Source organism: Paramisgurnus dabryanus, chromosome 16 (genome assembly GCF_030506205.2).
Source record: "Paramisgurnus dabryanus chromosome 16, PD_genome_1.1, whole genome shotgun sequence".
NCBI lineage: Eukaryota > Metazoa > Chordata > Actinopteri > Cypriniformes > Cobitidae > Paramisgurnus > Paramisgurnus dabryanus.
Genome location: NC_133352.1, coordinates 19,692,290 through 19,717,736, shown reverse-complemented (window position 1 = coordinate 19,717,736; position 25,447 = coordinate 19,692,290). Strand labels below are relative to the sequence as shown.

The following is a 25,447-nucleotide window of genomic DNA, read 5'->3' as shown; positions in this document are numbered from 1 at the left end:
CACCGGCGCCGCCAGGTGGCACCTGTCGGCGCCACCCAGCTGTGACTCAGGAAGTTGTTTAAATCCCTGTCGCGCCACACAGCGCCACTCACATAGTTTAACATTAAATAACATCATATTTGTCCCAAATCATTAAGGATTAACATTGGCTGCTAACGTATATTTTGCATTTTGAAGTAGACGCTATCTGACGAGGCTTGCGCTATTTAATGTGCACTTCCGGTTTACAATACCTCCGAGTTCTGCTAGGCGGAGCTGCGCGGCCAGTGTGCGATCCCCTTAAGTCTGACAGGGTCTTGAGCCTTGTTTATACCTGGTATTAATATGTATTTTGGTTGATCCGATTACAATTGGATAAGAGAGAAACATTCCTGTTCACACCGGGGGTCTCATTTTAAAAACCTTCGCACGGAAACGTGCGTACGCCAGTTCCCGCACAAAGGTTGTGATCTATAAAAAACAAACTTGATGGGAGAATGGGTTGGCAGGGTGGGATCTGAGGATGTTTCATGTATGCAGGTGATCTGTGATTTATAAAAGGAACATTGCTTTCTTTTATAAGTCTTAATATTTTTTGGTGCATGCCATTTTTGTCTTTTTTGCGTACGTAGACTCTTAGTAAGGATACTATGCACAGTTTAATAAATGAGACCTCTGGTGTTTCAATACTTCGAGGTAATGGTCTTAAGTTGCTTCCAAAATTAAACAAAAATAAAAGAGAAAGCAGCTGCTATAGTTTTATCAATGATAGCCTAAAGACTGGTCTAAAAGTCAGGACCGATGTAAAAATATTGTGCTCTGTTCATTATAGGTGGAGAGTAGGCGTTCACATTCGAAGCAATCCGGTCGAATGTGTTTTCGTTTACCTCTGAATGTGGTCCAAAGTGGACCAGCTCAAGACTTTTTACACCCATATTAATACCAGGTGTAAACAGGACCTAAGATTCTTCACGCAAAGACGCTGGATAAAGACGCAAAAGTTGCTGGATAGCACTTAGCTAATGGCTCCCTTTTGGCAGCTGTAATTACTCAATGATTAGCTTAACTCACTTCAAACTTTCACACTTCACCTTGTGTTCCTATAGTCTGCAATGAGCAACACACACCAGTGCAGAGCCAGACTTGTACAAAATGGCACCTCACATTGTGGATTCAATGTGTGTAGATATATTTAGCTAGTGCTAATTTAATTGAGGGTCAATGCTTCCTGTAAGGAAAGGTGTTGGCAGACTACATAAACATATTAGTGGACAATGAAACCTCCACCACTGCAATCTAAAGTTTATTGAGATCCAGACAGTGAGAGGTTAGCACACTGGGTAAATCAACCTGTCTGTCAAGAGAACAATACTCGCATAAAGTCGCATAAAGACTAAAGGCCCGTTCACACAAAGATATCAACCCTCTACAAAGCTGGTAAATCTCAACTTTGGGCAACTAAATAATGTTTAATATTAGCCATTGTCTAATATATCTAATATTTTTTCAAAAATCTTGTTTTCTGATTTAAGCCTTCATATCTGTATTTTTTTAAGTTAAGTAGCACAGTAAAACACCATCAAACCATGATAAAATAAGATTTAACATGTTTTGACTAAAATAAAAAAAGGAGTTATCTCGTTTTGGAACCAAATTCTTCATATACGGTTTCATCGGACCCATCGGTGACGCGATTACACCTCTGAGCGGAACTTTACTTCCAGTCTCTTTTTGTTTAATGGTTTAACTAAACCAGTGTCTAAACTGAACTCTTGAACAAATACATCATCGAAAATAACAAATGTTTTTTTAGTTTCCTAAAGACGAGGGAAGACGGCGATCATGGATTACCGCTATTTGATGTGAGGTTTAGCAGCTGATCAGTAGTTTTGAGATTGTATACATTAAATAGTAAACACTTTACACAATAACGTTAGCTAGGGGTAGTTTTTGATTAGCTTTATCTCTGATTTGAGCTAAGTTAATCTACACGTTGTTTATTTTGCTTGTTATCAAAAATAAACTGCTCGTAAATGACTTTGATGTTATTTATTCTTTGATGAGTTTACCGGATACATACATACATACATACATACATACATACAAATGTACATACGTATATACATACATAGCATTACTAGCCAATGACGATTCTGTTGCCCAGAAATGCATACAGGATTGACTAAAGATGCAAAGAAACTATACTATTGGGAACAATTTCAGAGAATTTTCTTTTTTTATGATACAACACTGAGAGCCACTCGAAATCCATCCAGGCTCGTGCATTTAAAATGTGTTAAAGGAGACATCATGCTAAATCCACTTTCTTAGCTCTTAAATGCATTTTGTTGTATATTTGTAGTGTTTAGAAGTACATTAAAGTTGAAATTTGTCTCTTCAGGTGCTTTGTTGATATCTTTATATTCTGTTTTGGTCATATTTTCCAACCTGTTCTGATTTTTCTATTATCTATTACGATTTTTGAACAATTACGTCACAGTATTTGCAGCGGAACTGCCAAATACTCCCAGCCCAACACTACGAGCAATCCGCCATTTTCAATTTCTCGCTGCGATATTGTAGTCCAAGCTCAAGGATGCAGAAGTTACGAGAGAGTAAATCAAAATGTTCGGTTGTTGAACCTGTGCCTGATTGAGTTTTATTTTTCACAGAAATGTCATTTTTTAGTGCGCGAAGCACTTCAAGGATAACTATTTCACCAACCTCCACCAGTATAAAGTAGGATTTGCCGATAGACTTCGTCTGATTGAGGGGTCGATTACTTCTATCTTTGGAGACGACGAGCAAAGCACTTCTGTAAGCTGTAAATAACTTTAAAAACAGTAAAGTACACAGTGGTCATGGTTTAGAAGTGCTGTTTCTCAATCCGAAGGCTGCAGCCTGCGGATGTCGCATGTGGTCATCAACCCGGGATTAAGTTATAGCATATTACAACAACTAACAATTGACTAAGAATAATAGTCAACTTTATAATTGTTAATATTCTGAAATAAGACAGCCGGCATTAACACACCATTGCGATACCTCCACATGAAGACGTTTGTTCTGCAGGTTCGTCGTCTTCATTTTCATCTCGCTCCATTTCCGACTCTGGCTCGAACATGTAAGGCTGGATGGACAAGTCTTCCGTTGTTGACATTTTGTGAATAACGAGTAAATAAAGTTTCTGTGCCGCTAGATAATCGTATCTCTGCTATAAAACTACAAAAATGGCCGAACGGGGTGGAGTTTAACCGAGTGTCACCTCTGCAACCTGGAGAGGGGGCAGGGTATGACGTGCATTTAAAAAGACAGCACCAAAACGAGTTGCTCTCAGATGCACATCAGAAAAGGGGTAGAAAGGGAGCCTGTGGGGCTATAATAATGAGGAATTCAGACCCAAGCATTGTAGTTTCGCTTTATATAGACCACAAATAGATGATTTATATGTAAAAAGGACAGATTTTAAAGCATGATATGTCTGCTTTAAAGCAGCAAGCTTGAAATAAACAACACTAATGTTTGTTTGTGTCAACTATAGTTAATGTTACCTTATATTTATCATTCTTAGTGTGAATGGGTCTTAAGAATGTTTACATTTAAGTGATATAGCCTGCAAAGTTAAAAAAGACAAAAGGCAGACAAACTAAAAAGCTTCAAATGATTGAGAAATATTTTTTAAAAGATTATTATTAAGAGAAATAACTCAAATGCACAAAGTATTTCTATTAATTTCAATTTGTCATGATAGATACACATCCTACTATATATTATATTATAAATATCTGCTTGCTGTTTTAAGTATAAATCAGTACAGGCTTTAACCCATCATCCATCATCATGCATCTCCAGTGATGATTAATGGGAGACAGACCATGATGTGGATCTGTTTCATTAACATTTTTAATTCAACTTAATAAATGCTATTAAACCCATATTGTGATTGTACTAGAACTAATGCAACAATTCATTTATTTCTTTTATCAATCTTTATTAGAACTTAGATTAATATTAATAATATCATCATTATTTGAAAATCTTAAAAATGCTTTCCTGGTACAGAGACAAAAATGCAAATGTGAAACAGGCAGTTTCTAATGCCACAGCAAATTAACAGCTTTTGTAACAGTTGCTTAAAAATAAAATAAACCAATAATAGCAAAACAAACACAAGATTCTAACCGAGCCTCTAGTAGACTAACCCCAAATGTTGCCTTCCCTAGCCAAATCAATACATTTTCTCTTGTGATGGTTTCCACCAGCAAACCTCGACAGAACTAAAAGGTTGAGGCATACCTTCCTCTGATCAATATTACAGCAGCTATGAGAAGGGCGAGCACCTGACACCCCAGCTTTGTAGCTAGGATGTCTTTATATGTTCTCTGGAGGACACATCGGGCATATTTACCCCAGATGCTCAAGCCACTGTATTTCTGCCCTACCCATCTTGACTCCCTCTTTACACACACACACACACACGTATGAAGCAACATAAAAAGTCTTGATTTAAGTGATTTTCCTTTTTTTACAGAAGTTAAATGGTGCGCCGTGTGTTCTACTGGATGCCAGGAATTGAAACACTTAAAAAGCCAACAGCGATAAGCCAAGCACAGACACCCCGCAGACAGACCACCTCGCCTTGGAGACACTTAAGCGTCTGTGGCTTTGACAGCATTTTCATCACACCCCCCACCCCCCTTTACCATCTGTGAATGTGCCCGGCAACATTAAACTCAGTCTGAGAAACCCAAAGCCAGGAGACAAACCCACTATCCTCCACTGAAAAAAAATGACTGTCACTCCTAGCGAATAAAGACTCGCTAAGGCGGTCGGCACAGGTTAACATGCACCATCACACAGGTAATGTTTTTCTCTTTTCTCTCATGAGCCGCAGCAGCGGGGAAAGGCCAACGGTGCCATGTGTGCAGTTACAAGCCGCCCTAGCAGCGAACACTGCTTGCACTTGCATCAATTACAGCGGATGGGCCTGACAGCTGTAATTACATACCTCAATACTGATTATGTGCAGTCTGTCATGGAGACCAGCAAGGCACCTATTTTCGTGCACTCGTTTAAGCAGTCAGTTGTCAGGGCACAGTGGCAAAGCAAGAGCGGCCCTGTTCCAGAAAGAATAAGGGAGGGGATGCAGTGGGGATGCGGTGATGTAAACCCCCTCCTCACCGCCTAGGTCTTGGCAAGATCTCCTGCTGTTTGGGGCAGTAATAGCTACTGCATAAAGAGCCCATGTTATTATTGTCACAATAAAGAGGGACTGATAGGAAATTGAGGTAGACCTGCTCATTGATGCTGTTGTCTTCTCGTATAGCACAAAGCCGCGCGCAACCAATTTCACAGGAAGTTGTCGATACGGCTCAACCTAGTATTTTAGACAATATAGAGGGAAAAGTGGCTCAGTGATACCAATATGGCAACATTAGATGAGGGAAATAAACCTGGCTGGAGAAAAAAATTACGTTGTGCTGCAGTTAAGGGTCTACTGGAGAAAACCACACAACCAGACTGAATCAATTTCCAAGAATATCAAATATGCCATTAATATTTAAAACACTGTCTACATGACTTTGGTCATCTAGTGGAGAAATAGTGACCATTGCTTTTTGTTACTATCGGAGCTTGCATCCAAATTAAAGGGGACATTTCACATGACTTTTTTGAGTTGTCAAATAAGTCTGTGGTGTCCCTAGAGCAGGGGTTCTCAAAGTTTACATTCAAAGGTCCAAATCTAAATTCCCATAATTTTCTTAGGTCCGGAAAAACTTTATGTAAATCATTTGTTTATGTAACAAATCAACACAAATAGTTTGGGAAAAACATAATTTTGCATTTAAAGTAAATTAAAAAAAATAAATAAACAAGAAATATGCCAAAAGTAACCAGGTGCAAAATACAGAGCAACCTAATTAGAGAAATGGCACAGTTTGTTCTCCATCATATGCATAAACCATGGCAAAAAAGTGTGGTTGGTAGGCAGAGACACTGACCAAAATTAGGGGTGCACCTATAAATTGGCTGATGATGCTTGCTATGCTTCTCAATGAATTACGGTGAAATGCCGCTACATCCAAAAGCCAGGGGGCGCTCTCGGGCAGAAACTTAACATGGGCTGCAGACAAAGAACCAGACACACGGAGCTCCAGGAAATGTCTTAAGGGTATATTTATATTGCTGTTCTTCAAACCTTTTCAGGTATTTTCATGATAATAAAGAATATGTATAAAGATTATGTTAGACGAGTGTTGCTTTTTTAAATGCATGTTTTAAACGACTCAAACCAACAGTGATTGGTAAGGACTGATCAAAAGCCGTAGTACATGAAGTAGCTGTGCATAATATCTGGGTGTGATGACTACAGCGTCAGGAAATTTTTAAATAACTCGTTTTATTTTCGGACCAGGAATACTCTTAAATCTAAAAGGAAAAAAACTAAACGAATGGTTTACAAGTTTAATATGCATTTGTAAAATAGCAAATGCACACATTTAATCAATCACATAGAAATTAATGCACTTGTAATATGAGGTGGACGCGGGTCCGGATAAAGTTGCCGTCGGGTCCGGATCCGGACCGGAGTCCGGACTTTGAGAAGCCCTGCCCTAGAGTAAGTATGTGAAGTTTTAGCTAAAAAAACCCCACAGATAATTTATTACAGCATGTTAAAATTGCCACTTTGTGGGTGTGAGCAAAAATGTGCAGTTTTGGGTGTGTCCCTTTAAATGCAAATGAGCTGATCTCTGCACTAAATGGCAGTGCCGTGGTTGGATAGCGCAGATTAAGGGGAGGTATTATCCCCTTCTGACATCACAAGGGGAGCCACATTTTAATGGCCTATTTTTATACATGCTTGCAGAGAATGGTTTACCAAAACTAAGTTACTGGGTTGATCTGGGTGGAGCCATTTATAGCACTTAAACATGGAAAAAGTCAGATTTTTTGTGTGATGTTTGTTCCCCTTTAAGATTAAGCAAATCAATGCACTTGAATTTTGTACATACACTGTATTCAATTGTCTGATAAATTCCAACTTACAAGCACCACAAAAACCCCCACATGCCACCCTCACCCTTTACAATCCCCCACATAGACATCCATACCCCCAATACTCACATTTTAAGTCAGGCCAATCCATAGAGTTTGGGCAAATACCCAAACTCTCTGGCAAGCACAATTAAAAAATCTGAAACGAACACACTAGTGATGATTTTACCAAGCGTGGCGTCCATATAGAATGAACGTTTAATCTATGCAGCTGCGTTACTTATATTCAAAACTGTCAATAAGCAGATTTAAAAAGGAATACACAATATAGTTATCATAAAATCATAATTTTTTTGGCCAGCTGGGAACAAATTTGACCACAAATGAAGCATCATCACTTGCTTTCACATGTATACATAAGCCCTAATATTTCAAGTTTTCATGATATGATGTCCCCCTCATAAGATGTGTTGTACAGCAATTCCATATAATTTATATTGAACCTTTGATTCTCCCATCCCATTCTTGTGATTCTATTTCATTTTACTCTGTTCACAGATGTTACTAGTCCAAACAACACAGTTATATTATACTCTAAAACACTCTCAATTAAACTGATATAAACTTTTTGCAGAACAACCAAACTTACAGAGAATTCTCAATTTCATTACAATACATTTTTGAATAAAGTACATGGCTGGGGTAGAACATTAACATAGTTAAAGCAAACAGGTTAGACCTACCTGTGGTTTGATATTATCCCATTAACCTCTTTGGTTTAATGTCCAGGGTGTCTTCATTCACACAAACCATTAGTCCACTGCAAAACAAATAGGAGAACATGTCAGAGATAAGCCAAAGCCAAATGTGTAAGATTATCTTTATACAAACACTACACTCTTAATAATAAAGGTTTTAAACAACCTTTACCATCCATAAATCCTACACAAAATATTATTTGTAGTGGAAAAAAGCAACGGTTCTTTTAAAAACACTGGACTTAAAAGTTTTTCTGGAGAACCTAAACGGTTTTCCTATGGCATCATTGTGTATATTTAAGGGTGTAGTATTAAAACCATTGGGGGGGGGGGGGTTAATGCTATGTCATGCATTCTGACTTATTAACACAGTTTAAGATTTGCACTGCTTACAAGACCAAATTTCTGAGGACAACATTGTATATTAAAAGCTAATTTGATGATGATGATTATTAAGATGCAAAGTTGTGAAACAAGCATTGTGATTGTAGATTTTTAATTAATTTTTAGTTTCACCAAATGTGTGAAAATGTTGAAGTGGCAAACTGTACCAAGCAAAAGTCTGCGCTTATGAATCACTCTACCAGCATCAATTCAACAGTGTGAGGTAAAGCTCACTTTTCAATGACCTTCAATAGCTTATTGATTTCTGCGAATACAAAAGTGGCCTCTCATTTAGCCCAAACTCTCAAGTGTGCACGTTTCATTGAACCGCGTGTCTCCATAAACCTCCAAAGCCATAATAACAATAGCAATAAAGCAGCACACTGTTTTCTACCAACAAACAACAAACATAAAAACATCTAAGTGAGAGTGTGCATCGCTATTTGTCCAAATGCATTGTGAGGATAATGGCATTTAATCCTCACATCAACCCCCACCCCATGTAGCTCCACACACCCAACCTTACAAAGACTCTCCTCCAATAATAAGCTGTCTAGTCCTTGGCTTCCAGGCCTTTGTCATATTGCCTATCGACATGTTAGATTAAACAAAATTTCACATGTCAATTAAATGAGTGTTGCCTGGGTGATTAGCAGATCCCACTAATTGTCTCCCTCCTCCTACGCCATCATTTTCCACATGGGCGAGCAGGAAAGAGCGCTTTGTCCAATGGGGCCCCCATCAAACGTGTTGAAGATGGGTCTTTGCATCCTTCTCCACTCCTGGGGGAGAAGCTGAGAAAAGGAAGATTGGATTCACTTTTCAGGGCATCCCACTCAGTTTGGGGCGCCCATCGATGGGGTGCAGTGAGAACGCACCCGTTTTCACACACGTGCACCCTCTCTGATAATTACCCAACCGGCCCCCGGAGACAAGATGACCACAAAGCCTGGGCCCCTAACAGTTTTAGATAGGGGCCAAGACACTCCCAAGGTCTTTCTCTTCAACATATTTTTATCTCTTTCTTCCCGGGCATATGTTTGTTTTCCTTCAGCCTAATGAACATGATCTCTTGATCATCGTCACATTCGATCTGTCGCATCTGTGGAATGAGGCTAGAACTACCACATCTGATCATTTATATTTGCATTTATATGTCCAAATACAGATAATTGTCTGTGATCTTACAAGCGGTTGAAAAAAACATTTGAAGAGAAGTCCTAAAAAGAAATTACTTGACCTACATTTTACAATTTATCACACAATTTGTCACAGACAAAAAGAGCGATGTTCAGTACTGCAAAACGAGAGAACCAGGAAAATAATGTACATGTCATTTTATAGAAAAAATCTAACTGCTGTACATACAAACAGCACATAAACTAATCTTTATGCAGAACATGGACCCTTATAAGAATAAGCATGCAACCATGGTCATTGTCTTCTGAGTCGGTTTGGTGTCGCTAATGGCATAGACAAACTTCAACATGAACTTGAACTATTGTCACTTGAACCATTACACAGATTAAAAAGTACATAATATAGATTATTTTAATAACAATATTTTGAGTCAATCAAAAACTCAATCTGAACCGTTCTTAATTAACTGATCAAATTGATCAAACGTCCTTTTAACACACTGTCTTGTCTTCTCATCTAAATGATTTTGGAGTCTGGTCAAAGAGGTCACAGTCTGTCTGCGCCGCACTTTCTCAACTGCACACAATTGAAAGTCCCATTGAGCCCAAATTTGCTGGTCGTCTCCTTTAAGAGGAACACAGAGAATGGGCTGTATGGTCTGGTTTTTGTGCTGAGGCAGCAGACCAGAGAAGTACAACACAGGACTAAGAATAGACGAGGGGAATCTCTTCCTTCTCATGTGAGTCTGCCTCACACACTGAGCGTGGGCATGTGTGTGACATTCATCCTCACTCGAAATTCATTCACTCCTGCCTGCTTGCCCTCCACACAGCATTTTCCCGGAGGCTTGTATTTGGAAGTGTGTGTGTGTGTGTGTGTGTGTGTGTGTGTGTGGTATTTGTCATACACACACACACACAAGCAGCACATACAGTCTCTGTAGACAACTAAAAGACTGTCTATGAATCTCATTATACCAATGAATTCTCTTCTCTACATTACTTTCCACATAAGCACATACGACATCTACTGTATTCATCCTAAAAATTGAAAATCCTGTCAGTGGCTTTAAAGAGGTAGATCACCCAAAAATAAAAGTTCTGTCATCATTTACTCATCCTCATGTTGTGCTGAACCTGTATGACTTTCTTCTGCTGGATACAAAAGAAGATATTTTGATAAATGAAGGCAACCACACAGTTGACGGCACCCTTGGACTTCTATAGTAGTAAAATACTATGGAAGTCAATGGGTGCCATCAACTGATTTTGAGATAAATATCTCTTTAAATCACTGCATTAATATTACCTAAGCTATCTGGTTGTTAAGGCCGGGTCCAACCGCTCACAGATGTCATAGAGAAAAAAAAAAAAAAATCACGGCTATAATACACTCGTATCATGAAAAACTACCAAAACACCCAATCCTAATTTTTATCTCCATAACAAAATCCGAGATGACCAGACATGGATTTATGGACGTGGATTTTTTATGAATTATTAATATGTTGCCGTCTTTGATTCTGGGAGCCTGAGACTGCAGTTTACATGTGAGTTTATAAAATGTTTGCTTAAATGTGTGATATGAATCAATTGTGCTCATGAATGGCTGTTTAAATGTGGTGGCTTGGAGCTGACAACGGTATTCCTTATGTCATGACTTAACAAGCGGATAACGTGAGCCTGGAGACGGCAGTGTACACTTTTGAGTTTATAACATTTTCGCTTAAATGTGTGATATGAATAAATAGTACTCATAATCAGCTGTTTAAATAACATCATCTATTGAAATGAGTGGAGGTTTGGACCTGGAAACAGTATTCCTTACGTCATCACTTAACAACCGGATAGAGATGAATGTAGAATACATTCTGATTCATTTCATTCATGAATCATGACAGATATTCAATAAACTCTGTTCTGATAGTACTGACTTCCGTTTTAATGCATGTCGGAGCAGTAAAAACTGTGCCTACCCACAGTCATTAAAGAAATCTGCACATGGTTGTGAACAAGTGGGGTAGGGCAGTGGGCAGGGATTTGAGAGGAGGATTACGTTTCTATGGCAACACTGAAGTTCAAGTCCCACTCCGTGAGCACAGAGCAGCAAAGCTCCAGAGGGTTTGGTTAGGGGCTTGATGGGGTAGAGTGTATGTGAGAGCTTAGTTTGCTCAGGATTGACACCTTAATATTAAATAAATCATGGACACAGGTTCCTGAGGGACAGGGTTGGAGTGGTAAGGACAATATCCTACCATCCTGAAGTGGTTGGTTTTAAACGGCTCAAATTTGAAACAACAAGGTAATCTAATCAACCTACAGGGCCACTGTGCTTTGTCACAAACTGCTGAGGACAGAACCAAGTTGATGACCTAGTGGAGGGTAAAGTCCAGAGTATACTCTGTTTTTTACTTATATGCGAATGCACGCACCTGGTCGAATGCACAGCACAGCATCGCAAAGCATACGTTTATTTAACTTGTATGTGCACACAGACAGACGTTCAACGCATGCACATTGCAACAAAATGCAGTGCATCTCCTGGGCTACATACTACATTCTCCTGTACGTGCATGCATGACCTACATGTGCGTCAAAACAAAACTATACATCTAGCTCATTGGGAGTTTCACCAAGTTTGGGTAGCCTGAACGGAGGACATACAATAGACAAGAGAAATAGCATTAGCGAGAAGCAGTTCTGTGTTCTGTACTCCTATAGGAAAGGAAAGGAAATCTGTTATAAGTAAGAGGCTTGAGAATAGATTCCATCAATAAAGCAGATCAATACGGTGTCTTACCTCTCTCACAACTCTGACACACTTGATATGTCTTGTGCTGCAGCGAGTCACACTCAAAAGGTAACATAAAAAGAAAGTCAGCTTTCAACATCTGACAATGATTGCAAATGATGTGCTTCTTCAACAATAGGTAACGGCTACTCCCTTTAGACAGCCACTCGTGAGTGGTACAGAATCTAAATTCCATCAAAGACAAAAACCCCACGCCACCTTTGTGTCAAAGAATAAAACAAGGTCAATATTTTAATCTTTTTTTAAAAATTCTGTTTATCCTTCCAAATGTTTGAGGTAAATCCTAAGACAGACATCAGAGAGATGCCTTCCTGAATGAATGATGTCTTCATAACTTTATAAAGAATAAGCAATCAAGCAGGTAGCCGTGTTTTCAAGATATGGAGAGTACAAATATAAAAGATAAATCTCTATTATTGAAAGAATTTTTAAGCGGATCAATCACTAACCTAAATATGTGGGGGACAGCATGTTCCTCTCAATGTCAATGGTGGTTATAGCCTAAATTTGCTGACAAAAGTCAAAGTTCACACTTTCTTAAAACGCTTTAAGCCAAACAATACTACTAGTGCATTAATTTAGAGGCCGGTCTTTATAATGTGGTATGCCTTCCTTGTTAAGCTATGATTTACACATCCAAACACAACACAGCTTGACACAAAACAAACATCTTAAGATCTCTAACAGTTTTATCTTCTGTTATGGTATAGGATACATATGGTATAGGGTTCCTTAAATACAATGTGACAAACATTAAATAAATAGTTATACATTACAGTTGCATTACACTGTTACTGTTACATTTACTAAATCAATATACTTTTTTGGAACGCAAAAGATAAATTTCAGAGGATCATATGAGGCACTATTATCTATAAAATGACATGAATTTGGACTATGACTGTCTAGCTTTTATATATATAAAATCTTTATTATGAGTATTAAAGGATACTTTGAAAAATACTGTAAAAATTGCAAATAATATTCTTAAATATTACATTTTATATTAATTAATTTGATTAACATTGCACACTTTATTCTAAATAACTTTTAAGTAAGGAATAATGTATTTGAAAGTGTATTTTGGTATAGAGAACAATTTGCAATGCTCACAAGTCTGTTGAACATGGCTTTAAATACAGGCTTAGATTTTGGCATACACACTCACAGAAATGCTATTTCTTTAAGTGTTTCTTGAAGTGATCAACAGGGAAACAAATGACAACAGATTATTTATATGTGGGCCTCGCGAATGAACAAACCTTTAACTGCCTGTCCTCGAGGTGTGAGACCAGCCAAATCAAATTAAAAAAGCAAAGCTGCCATTTGCATTACAAACGCATCATAAAACTCCTCTCAGCATTGCTAGACCAACTTCATTGGCCTGCAGTTGTAAACCAAAGTCAGACTCAAGTTTTCTCTGACCATGAGAAAAAACCCCAAAGGCACCCATGCATGGCACAACCACCCCCCCCCCCCCCCCCTCACTGCCTGCTGCTCCCTGGGGGGATCACCACCTCCTGACCTCCTCTACTAAGGGGTCAAAGGGAATTTAACACAAGGCTCCCACATTCCTCTAAGGTGATAATTGCTGTTGCTCTCTACAGGGGGCCATCAGGCAGTGGGCAAACAGGAGGAGCTTAAAAAACTCACCTACTCCCCCAGACCCACACAAGGATCTTGTGGATGACACACATGAATTATGGCATCAACTGACGGCGTGACGACAGCGAAACCAGCTCAGCGTATTTTTTACAGCCCTCGCAAGTGTGCAGCTGTTAGCCTCAGTGTAAACAGCAGACTGACTTCACACCTTCGGTGAGACGTCTCTGAGCTGCTCCTATGCTAATAAGATTTATTGAAAATCTCAAGCGGAGCCCATAATAAAACAAAACATCATGGCAGCTTAATTAGTGCTCTTCATCATCTGTACCCCCCACCCTGTTGTCCCTAAAGGAGAAGACTTTGGAGGGAACTGATGGATGAACCATGTCAGGGATGAGACCTCCCTCATTAATTCACAACTGAAGCACTGCTCTTCTCCTGTGGACACAGTCTGAGCATGGGAGGAACTTTAGCATTGTTTAAACATGATACAACTTCACATTACACTAAGCAATGATTTTAAGTAGTCTTACTGAAAAATCAATCAATAAAAAACGATTCTCCATATTGACATGTGATGCATCTTTGGAAAAAGTCAATCGTTATGGGGCCCTGTTGGAACTGTGCTCCAATGTTATTTGAACTATTATTAAACTGCTTATTTTTATTCAAAATTCAAAAACAATAAATGTATTGTTATTTTAAATATTTTTTTATTTTTTATCACTTCAATGAACTCAATTTTTAACACTATTTAAAATCAACCAGTAAACATGTATAACATGTTTTTAAATAAAAAATAAATGGCAAACACTTTAAAATGCATAAAACATTTAGACTTTTTAATACTTTAATAGGGCAACATATCCTGAGGGTTACAATTTATTAAATCCAAGACATATTAAATATGTGACCCTATCTGTGAAATCCAGGCTCAAGAGATTTGGAGATCACAATGAAAATCTTAATAAAAACTAATGATAATTTTAAATGAATAAATAAAATTTTAGGATTTTGACAAATTGAACATCAGTGTTAAAAATCAGGTTTGCATAATTGCAAGTTCAAGCCAGCTTCAGGAAATGATGCCATTAAAGCAAAAGGGGGCATACCAAATATATACAAAGAATAATGACAATTTTTAATACCAATTTTCCCATTGAAATTGTAATGCTGATAATACAACATTAGGCTGGGACAATTCATTGTGCACATGCGCGTTTTCTGAATGAATAAATTGTAATAAATTATGGTGAAATGTCGCCACATCCAAAAGCCAGAGGGCGCTCTCGTGCAGAAACTCCATTTGTGCCACAGAAGAAGAACCATTACAAACGCTATTCCAGGAAATGTCTATAAGCATATTTACATCGCTGTTCTTCAAATAGTTTTAGGTATTTTCATGATAATAAAGAATATTTTAAATTATTGTGTTTGATGAGTGTTGATTTTTTAAATGCACTTTGTAAATTACTTACTGTAAATTATAGTTTATATTGTAAAGATCGATATGGACTTCCTGCTGATCAAAGACCCGTAGTACACGCACAAGCTGCGCATGAGTCTTGCGATTCAGAATCGATTTCAGACAGTTATTTTTAATGGGAAATGCGATGCCTCGTCACATACAATAAAACAATACACAAGCATTTTGTTATCGGTCCATCAGGGCTCACCTTTCTAAGCACAACCTTACTTGCAAGACTTGCAACTGCAATACAAAAAAAAAAAAAAAAATAGTTCTCCAACAACAAAAGCATTCTGAAAACCATAATACCAACAATCCTATCCCTACAACATGCAATATCTCAGTTAAAATGTTATAGACAGGCAAAATTTTGGCTAAGAACAAACTGCCTTTGGTGTTTGGCTAAGGCCATTACTTTTAAAGGGGAAAGGAAGACGTTTTCTTGTCTGTTCGACATTTCCTGGCCTATGCCCACATGTGGTTTCCCCGAGCCACACAGTAAGGCTTTGGAGGTAATAAAAGCAGAGGTGGTGATTAAGGAGCAGGAATAATGGCCTCTCCACAAAACCTGGAATGCGTTTAACTGCCACGCCAACCCGGGAATCATTCAGGGCCCGGCTCCATTAATACCTGGCATTATTCCACTTTTCCAGGACAGATGCATTTTTGATTATTAGGTTCTCCAAAACACGATCATTAGTGCAGTGGTCCTTCATGCCCAAACAAGGAATATACAAGTGAAATTCGCTCACAGCGCTTTCAATCTAATATTATTATACACTTTCAAAATATTATTATATCGATATTTTAATCAGTTCATGGGTTACCACTACCTCATTTTGTCAATCTCTGCTTCCGTTACGCTTTGCTAACCTGCCTACTGATTTAACCTTGTTAAATTTTGTGAGCGCTCTATAAATCCTGGATTAGGGAGGACAAATGTCACAGAGACGCACTCTTACACGCACGCTCAAAGACTTACTTCATCTGACTGTGTGCTCAGCACACACAACTCCATCACTTTCTTCATTACAGGGACTTCATGGCTCTTTAGGGCTCTGGGTTTTATCTGGGATTTCACATTTCTCAACCAGCCACTTGACATCCACGGCCTACTAGACTGCAATCAGAAGCTGGCACATGGCTCAAGAGCTGCAGCGTAGCACCTTGATTTGGGAAAAGCACCAATGGTACAACTAAGCCCTGGTAATTACAGGTCGAAAATACTTTACTGGTCCCCACCTACAGGACACACTGACCTGAGCTAATGGTTAAGAGTCTGGGAGCAATGACAGTGGCTAGCATTTATCTGCTTGTTCAGTTGTACTATAATGAGACAGGATGAGGGGTGTATGCATGATCGTGTGTCAGAGTATACGTGTGTGTGCGCACGTGCGTGTGTGTGTGTGTGCTTGCATGCGCGCTTGTGTGTGTGCGTGTGTATCTAACTGAGAGGTAAGCAAAAAAGGTTTGTGCCTTCAGAAAGTTTCCAATAAATATCCTGCTCTTAATTTCAAACACCTGCCCATAAACCTCTGAGGAATGCTAAATAAAACCAAAGCTTTCAGAGAAAGCCTTTCGGTCTGGCTCTCACACCAAGACAGCGGATTTGTCATGGTTGTAACACAGATTAAGAGGTTTAGGCTGGACACCTATGCAAAAAATGTAAAATAAATAAAGTGTATTTGCACTTATACATGCTTCACTGCACATAAGACGTTAACTGGGCACTTCAATTTAACATTGTGTTTGAGTTTTGAAAAATGGTAAAGACAAAGAATTGCATGTATACATCAGCAACATGTTGTCGCCGTTCACAGAGCCCTTAAACGAGAGCAAAAAATCAGATATCAGGCTCAGTCATGCCTTCTTTGGGTAAACCTTCCACACACAGAAACACACAGCAGACCTTGTGCACAGCAAAATAGGGCAGGAAAAGGGTCTTGAACTTGCTTTCAATTTTGACCCCCGAAGGGGGGCGAGGGGTAACCTAGGGGCCGGAGACAGATCTACTAGACCGCAGTTCTGGTTTCGATTGCCCAAACTACTGACGCCTTCCGCTGCTGCACCTGTCAGCCGTCAATAGACCCCCTGCCCGCACCCTTTCAGCATGGTGAATATATGGCCATGCTGAATGCCCCCACCCAGCTAATTACCAAAAACCTTATAGGCTTGACTGTGCTGCATGCGCCACTACAGCAACGAACCAGCCTGCTGTGACCTGTATATCCACATGCACACACATACAGGGTTGCATGCGAAAAACACAGCTGATCCACTATTGCATGGCGGGAGATTAACAGAGCTGTCTACACGCAAGCATTAATAATACAGTTACCACTCCAGACAGACAGTCAGAGGCAATACAGACATCTGGTTTAAAAAACTTCAGCTTTGGACTAAAGCCCTGTCAGATTGAAACTGTTTCGTCAAGATGTTATCCAGTCACAACAAACAAACTGACATTACACAGAAACATTAGGGACAAGAACTAAATGTCCAGTTACACAGTTTTGGATTTAAAAACACACCAACTTCTTGATATTTTTTTGGAGTCCGGAAGTGATGTATAAGTAGCTGTTGATGGACTCTTGAATCAGTGTACATACAGTAAATTAATGCAAAAAACTACATAAATGAACCCACAAACTCATTTGGGTCACTTGGCCACATGTTTTAAAAGATTGAATTTTATCAAAAATATTATTTGTGATGTATAATAATAAAAAATGTATATATGTTTTTATTCCATGGGCCTGTTTAATGCTTTATTCTGATTGGTTGAGAACTCCACTTTGCATCGTGGTGCATTACCACCTTAGGTTTGCATTATTTTCTAATAATTCAATGACCCTTTGTTAATGCTTCCTTATGTATTACCTTGCTTTGCTTTTTTATATGCTAATTGCACCTACATGAGTGTTTCTCAAACAGGGGTCCTGGGGCCCACTAGGGGGCCTCTACAAACTTCACAGGGCCTCAAGTAACTTTACTTATATACAATAAAACAAAATGCATTAATATAAGATAATAAAACAACTAAAAATGAATATATTTCTTAGTGCTTGGTTATTTTTTATAAGAAACATACTTCTTTCTAATTATGGCAAGCTTAAGAATTTTTCCTAATATTTGTTGAATAAAAGCACCTGCAAAATGCCTTAATGTAAAAGTTATTTGGGGCCTTCAAATACTATTACGGATAATTGAGGGGTGAGCTTGAACTCAAAATGGTTTAGATCTATAGTTTATTAAAAAAAGACTTAAAAAGAAATACTTACAAAAATAAAAAATACACACTTGTCATATTATTCCTTTTATATAACTTAATGTTTAGGATGTCTAAAGACTGCCTAGAGAGTAAGACTTGTGTTGGTGCATGAAACATCATAGAGTATGTGTGCTCAGTAATTCCCATGCGTGTAATCATACAGCATATTATTACTGTGTATTCCAGCTGGACAAATATGTGATGGCAATTACAGAGCGACCATAATCGATGAATTATGAATTATCCCACCAGGACCACAAATATCACATGACCATCCACGCACTGCCACTTGATTCGCTGGCATTACTGTGATGCACGAACTTAAAACATGGATGCGTTACAGTACAGTATGTCGCGCGCGCGTCGCTACAGGTTAGCATGATCGCGCTACATAAAGTGTATTATTCGCAATATGATGTGCTGTACACTGTCATACCCACATACACGACGTTTGTGTCAACACTAGCCTACTGTACAACATCCACTGTTTATGATGTTTCTCCTCCCTGCACACAGACAGCTGCACTTGCCACAGTCTACCGGCTGGGATTTAATCACAAACATTGACTCATTCAATATTATACAAACGACACTATTATAAAACTACACAAGCTGGACTTTACCGTCAGACATGTTGTCTAAACAATGCGTGTATGCTGATAGTGCTGCGTACCGGTGTATGAGGAGGATAAAAGTGTGTCGTCTTGCTCTGGATGAAAGTGATGCTTCATTCCCATTGCAGATCATTTCACCAGCATCTACCTGACAAAACTATAGAAACCAGCTTAATTGGAGCTTCCGATACTGACCCATATGTTCGGGCGTCCCAGACCGTCCATCCTGCGACATATTTTTAGTTTGCACCCGTTGATGTCATTTCCTGTAAGTGTGCCATAGATATCTGAACTCACAATGGCACTAATTGGTCATAATTTCGCCTCGCCTGACCGCACGGGTCTATAGGGTCACGCGAGCCGTTGCTATAGAGACATCTGTAAAGAATCCAGTCGGGTTAAGTGTTGTGAAAAATTTAAAGTGATATTCAACATCCTGCGTCCCCTTCCGCCAACTGTGGCGCATTTACTTATATAATAACAGACTGATCCCATAGCCTACTATTGAGGAGGAGACAAATGCGTCTATACGTCGGATTCCGCTCACCAACATCAAGTTGATTTAGGGAATTGTGATTGGATGGTATATTGTTCTCTAAAATATACTATAAGGCGATTTGCTTTTACTTTTTATTTTTATTGGGCTATTTTCATATGAGAGGAGACTTCTAGTACTCACGCTATCACTCAGCAAAAAAAAAAAAATATAATAATAATAATAATAATGAAATACGGGACAAAATATGATTTTTTCATAATAAGTCGGGACACTAAAATTAGAGTTGAAATACGGGACTGTCCCGGGAGAAACCAGCTTAATATGATATGGGAATTAACCACAGTTTTTTATAGTCGAAAAAATAAGTTTAGTAACTATGTTTTTGTACTTCGTTTACCATAGTTTTACCACAAATATCATGGTTTAACTATATGGGCACTGTAGTGAAACCATTGTTGAGTAGTAGTTGCTATGGTTTTACTACAAATACCAAACTATGGTTAGTGTAAAACACGGCTGATTTTTCAGAAAGAAAGCAAAGTGAATCATAACAGTTTTGCATTGTCGAATTTTTTTTTTCATTTGCTAAGTAACACGGAAATTGCAAGCATCAATTTAAATGTTTACTTATTCAGTTGTTTTAATGTGTAATTTCAGCTATTGTGTAGGTATTTAAAAAAAATGCTGAAGTGTTTCTGAGAATTAAGATCACTAACATTAACTTTTTTTCAATGCATGATTGGTGCTTCCTAATGGGTCACATGACAGTAACACGAGTGTAAATTGTGTTTGTAGTTGACCTTGGCCCTGACTAACTTCTCACCAATACCTTTCCTCAGTTTCCTCTGTACAATGAAAAACTACTGAATTGCCACTCGTGGCCTCTCCACTGCTGTGAAAGAGGGGCCCTTTTTTAAGTGAAAAGGATTGAAGGAATTGGTTTAGAACTGGACCCCTGCAAAGCACTGTATCCCCCGTCATAGCCTGGCTCCCTTCTTTTTGCTTCTTAACCTGTAAAGCTAGCGGACCATGTCTGATCTATGGAGCTCCTTTACTTGAGCCAACATGCCATGATGGTCATTGGCCTGCACATGCAGCTCAATATTTCAATTTCCTGCCTAGGCAGAGGCATTTCAAAGTTTGAATAGAGTTCATAGGCACAGTGTGGTGCCTGCCGCTGCCCCCCAACACCCGCCGTGAAGACCCCAGACCCAAACACAGCAATGAGCACATTCCAAAGACTCCGTCTCTGTCAACCTGGCTCCCAACAGCAATGAAGAGGGGTACTATACTGCACCTATAACTATTCATATCTATAATTAAAAGTTTAAATACACCCATTCATTCTTTTTATTGTCCACATTTACTGTGAAATATGGGAATGATGCAAGAAATGTAAACACGTTAAACTATATTTTTAGGTAGCCATTAAATTACAGCTCCTGACATTCTGGGCATTTCTCAACTTCATGAGGTATTTTCTAATACAGTAGTTTGGCACTTGTTGGGTACTTTTCCTACACCAATTAAAATGTAGTTTTCTGAGGGAATCCATATGTAGACACAAATTTTATTTGTCTACAAAACTAAGTTTAAGCATTTAGGCATTAGTTTAAAAGGTTTTCGCGAGAAACAACCTCATAAGTGTGTCTGTAAATAAAAGTGTTTCTTAACTTTTTACCAATGTCAGTTGAATGAAAGGAGCACAGACAAATCCAATTTCACCACTTAGGATTATGTTATTAGTATTTTGTATAAAAGATTTTGGCATCAGCATATGCCAACTGCAATGACCTAATTTAGTTCATTTGCTTTCGCACCACATTATCTATTTAAGGAACGGATTAAGAATGTTAAAAGTTGTCTTTAATTTAAAATCAAACACCCAAAATATAGTCAAATCCAATTTGTTTATGTAACTTGAAATATTTTGTTGTTATGCTTATTAAGAATAACATCTACATTTGATATTTTAACACTATAAAAAATATGCAGCATTTTTTCTGTTACTTTAACTTAAAAAATTAAGTTAAACAATTTTAACTTGAATTTATAAGTGAATTTATACAACTTTTTTAAAAACTTAAAATACTAAGTTGAATTAACTTGCAAAACCAAGTTGTTTTAAAGGGACACTCCTCTTTTTTTGAAAATATACTCATTTTCCAGCTCCCTAGTAGAGTGAAACATTTGATTTTACCGTTTTGGAATCCATTCAGCTGATCTCGGGGTCTGGCGGTGTCCCTTTAACTTCATGCTGAATTTTTATACAGTGTAGTTCATGCTGTGGCACCCACTTATTTTGCCATCTATCTATAGGATTAAAGACCATTTAGATGTTGCATGATAATGCAGCAATCTGCCGGTACCACAGCCATGCTATCCTTAAAGAAAACAACATAAGATCAAAGGGCACTTTTACATGCGAGTGATAGGGTGACACATTAGGCAACTGAGTTAAAAGAGAAAATCCTGCACAAAGATGCACAGCTTGGATTTTCAATAAAACAAAGCTTTCGTTTGGAGTCTTCTTCCTTCTTCAGTATGATGCACATATGGCAAACATTCAGAGAGTAAGGGAGAGGGGGAATAAAAAGACAAAAATACATACAAGTATGGAGACATGGCGCACACTGTGATTTGTCTCTCATTCTGACATTGTTATCTGGGTCAGAAATATTTGTGAGTATCATGGTGTTTCAAGGAAAAGTGATTTTGTATGTTCATTTTAGGTGACAAAAAAGCTGATATCCAGTTTCTGGGTGTGCGGTGGGAAAGGTCTGTGTACGCCGTGAAAAGAAATTGTGTGCATGTTACAAAGTAAGCGAATGTGTATGTGTGTGCGTGATAGCAGACATTCTATTTCTCCAACTATGGATTTGTGATGGGGGCTCTACAGCCCTAAATCGAGGGCTATGATTGGATACAGTTTGTCGGGAGGCTTATAGCAAGCAGTGCACCCTAGTGGTGCAAGAAGGGGACAGAAACACACATATACACATATACAAACCATATCCTGAATGCACAAAGTACAAACTACACTTGTGTTAAAATAAGCGTTATCACTTATCATAATTATACATTTTGTAGATCAATAATGCATTTAAAATGGGATGTTTGAATCCCATCCGATTATGATTACACAGACACAGGTTATAGACTTGCTGGAGGCTAGTGCACATCTAATTATTGCGGCATCAAAACACTATGGTGTGTGTTATATATGTGTATATAATTGTGCTTTAATCTCAAGTCTAAAAATAGCATCTATCCTCACACACACCCAGAAAATATGGAGCCTCATGCCCCTATGATCAAAACAGGGTTTGTGAGCCTGCTAACCTTCAGATAACCCCGCCCCCATCCCCTCTTCTAAACCAAATGGCACTAACAGTGACTTCAAAGTCAATAAGCTTCTGGCCAATATTTCAGGGTTAACAAAACAACAGCAGACTGTGATATAATTGGATGGAATGCAAAGCATTGCATAAAGCTACACTATGTAGATTTATTTATGTAAACAACTTTTAATTGCCCGACGTTTCTCTACCTGTGTCCAAAAAAAGCTACTTCCAGATACATCACTTCCAGATTGAAGAATATCAAGAAGACAGGTGGAATAAAAGGGTTTGGGTGGGGTAAGGGGGATGACGATGGATTTTAGCCGGACGATGAGGATAGAGAAAAGCAGGGGGGTTGTTTGGCAGCAGTGAGACAGACCCCCTAAAGCAGGCCCAGGCAGCAGGCAGGCTCCTTTTAGCTTGTGAAGTAGATTAATAATGAATTAAGGGCATAAACCCTCCCCCCACACCAACATACACATGCCCAAAAAGACATTCACGCATGCTAATGCATTCATTATTTATAATGTGTGTGCACGATTGGGACGGGGACGGCCACATTTGAGCATGTGAGTGACAGAGAGAAAGAGATAAAGGCAGGGGTGACTGCCCCCGGATGAAATTCGGAGGATGACGAGGAAACGTCCGCCCATCCGTCGTGCAGCATCTCTGAGCTTTCATGGTCTGTGTTGGGTAGACAAGTTTTTGGGGGAGGAGTGGATTAAACAAATAAATACATGATAAGAAATGATCAAGCTGGGGTAGAAAGGCTAAATGGAGACAAAGAGGCTAAGGAAACAGGCAGGGGGTCAGGGGAGCGCTACACTGTAAAAAATTACTCTGGAGGGTGTTAAATTTAACCCATGAAAATTAGTTATAATTTAATTAAGTATATAAGCTAGCAAGTAAAATAAAAAATAATGGGTATATTCTACCTTCACTATCCAATTTTTAACAGTAATAACTGCAATACTAAAAAAATAAGTAACATATACCCCAAAATATTGGCCTTAGCACCGCAAAGTGCGCATGAATTAACATCCAGGCGGGACTCGAGTCACCATTTTTTCATATCATATCGGCGGGAGAACTGCGGTTTGTTGACAGGTAAGTTTTTATTTAACTTGTTGATATCATCATGAATGGAAATGTTAAGTTGGTTAACTGTAAAATCTACCAGAAGTTTAGTCATTTGCGTGCTTCTCTGTCTCTGTTGTTGACAGATTGATAGGTTAGAATATGTCAGTCAGGTTAGCTTTGAATGAAACATCGCCCAGTTCTTGCACCTGCGAATACGGATAAATATCCATATTTATGATTAAAATATTAACTTCCATTATTATTATTTACATGTCTGAATCTCGTGAACAGCGGAGCTGCTCAATATGAGTGGTTGAACTTGAGCAAGCCACGTGACGAGAGAGAGCAGCGGACGGTTGATGTACGATACAGACGGGAGGGCGTCGAGCAGACAAACAAACAACGGTAAAGCTGTCGATGCTAGATAATTACTGTAAAAGTTTTCTTGCATTTATCTGTTAATATATTGAGTTTTGTTTTAGAAGGGATCCATTTATGAAGCCATTTTATTATTATTATTATTATTATCATTTACGGATATATACTTAACGTTGCCTTTCGCTTTTTAATGTCTGTTCAAAAAAGTATTTCGGAGTTCATATGTTATATATGAGACTTGTATATGAAGTTGAATCACTTAAAATTGAATGTAAGTACTTCTTGTTAGTGTTCAATGTTTTATGCACGTGTACTGTGAGTTATAGCATAATATGAAGTTGTATTTTTGCACTTAATAAGTTTTAAATGAAGTTGAAATGTTTGTTTGTATCGATATAGCATGCTAGTCTACTGAGGTAAATGAGATCAGTTTTTCCTCTCATATTATTGTCTTCTTTAATTTTCTAATGATAACGTGAAGAACAGTATTTAGGAATCTTGCTTTTAATGGTTTTTTAACATCTCATGAAGCCTTGGTTTATTTTGTTTTATGAAATAATATGTTCAAGAAGCTTTATGTAAAACTATGATATGTTGTATTTCACTTGAAATGTATTGGGGTTATTATACGTCCAATAATTAGTTTTAAATGTTTACAGAATGTTATTTGGTCAATAAAGCAAGCAATTTATGCAATCTTGTGCATGACTATTTTCTTATTCAACCCTCTCTGAATAAGTAATATGTAATGTTTCTTAATGGCTTATCATTATTAATAATAATTTAATAGATCTGTGCCTTAATACCAATAGGGTTAATGTTATTCATTTTTTTATAAGTAATTAGTTATGAAAAAATAGGTAGACCTTACCTAATTTTTTTTACTTTATCATAGTAATTAAATTTAGGTACTTTTTAATCAAATATATAGGATATAATTTACTCAAACAAAGTGAGTGCAAATTGTTACAACAATTTTTTTGAGTAAATTCTATAGGTTGTTTTTTACAGTGTAGGTTAACCCAGATTTACTGTCTGGACTATAGACCTGATCTGGGATAACAGTTTAGTTAAGACAAGGCAATGTATTTTGACCTAGTAAATACTTTAATTAAAATAAACA

The 25,447-nt window shown here is 38.1% G+C and overlaps 1 long non-coding RNA gene across 1 annotated transcript in view; it reads right to left on the bottom strand.

Annotated features, from left to right (window-relative positions):
• LOC135756293 (uncharacterized) overlaps positions 1–25,447 on the bottom strand; it is a 106,545-nt gene that overhangs the window by 67,420 nt on the left and 13,678 nt on the right. The window contains exon 3 of the long non-coding RNA XR_012335248.1: positions 7,719–7,795. This is a non-coding gene — a long non-coding RNA (uncharacterized lncRNA). The remainder of the gene's footprint in view (positions 1–7,718; positions 7,796–25,447) is intronic.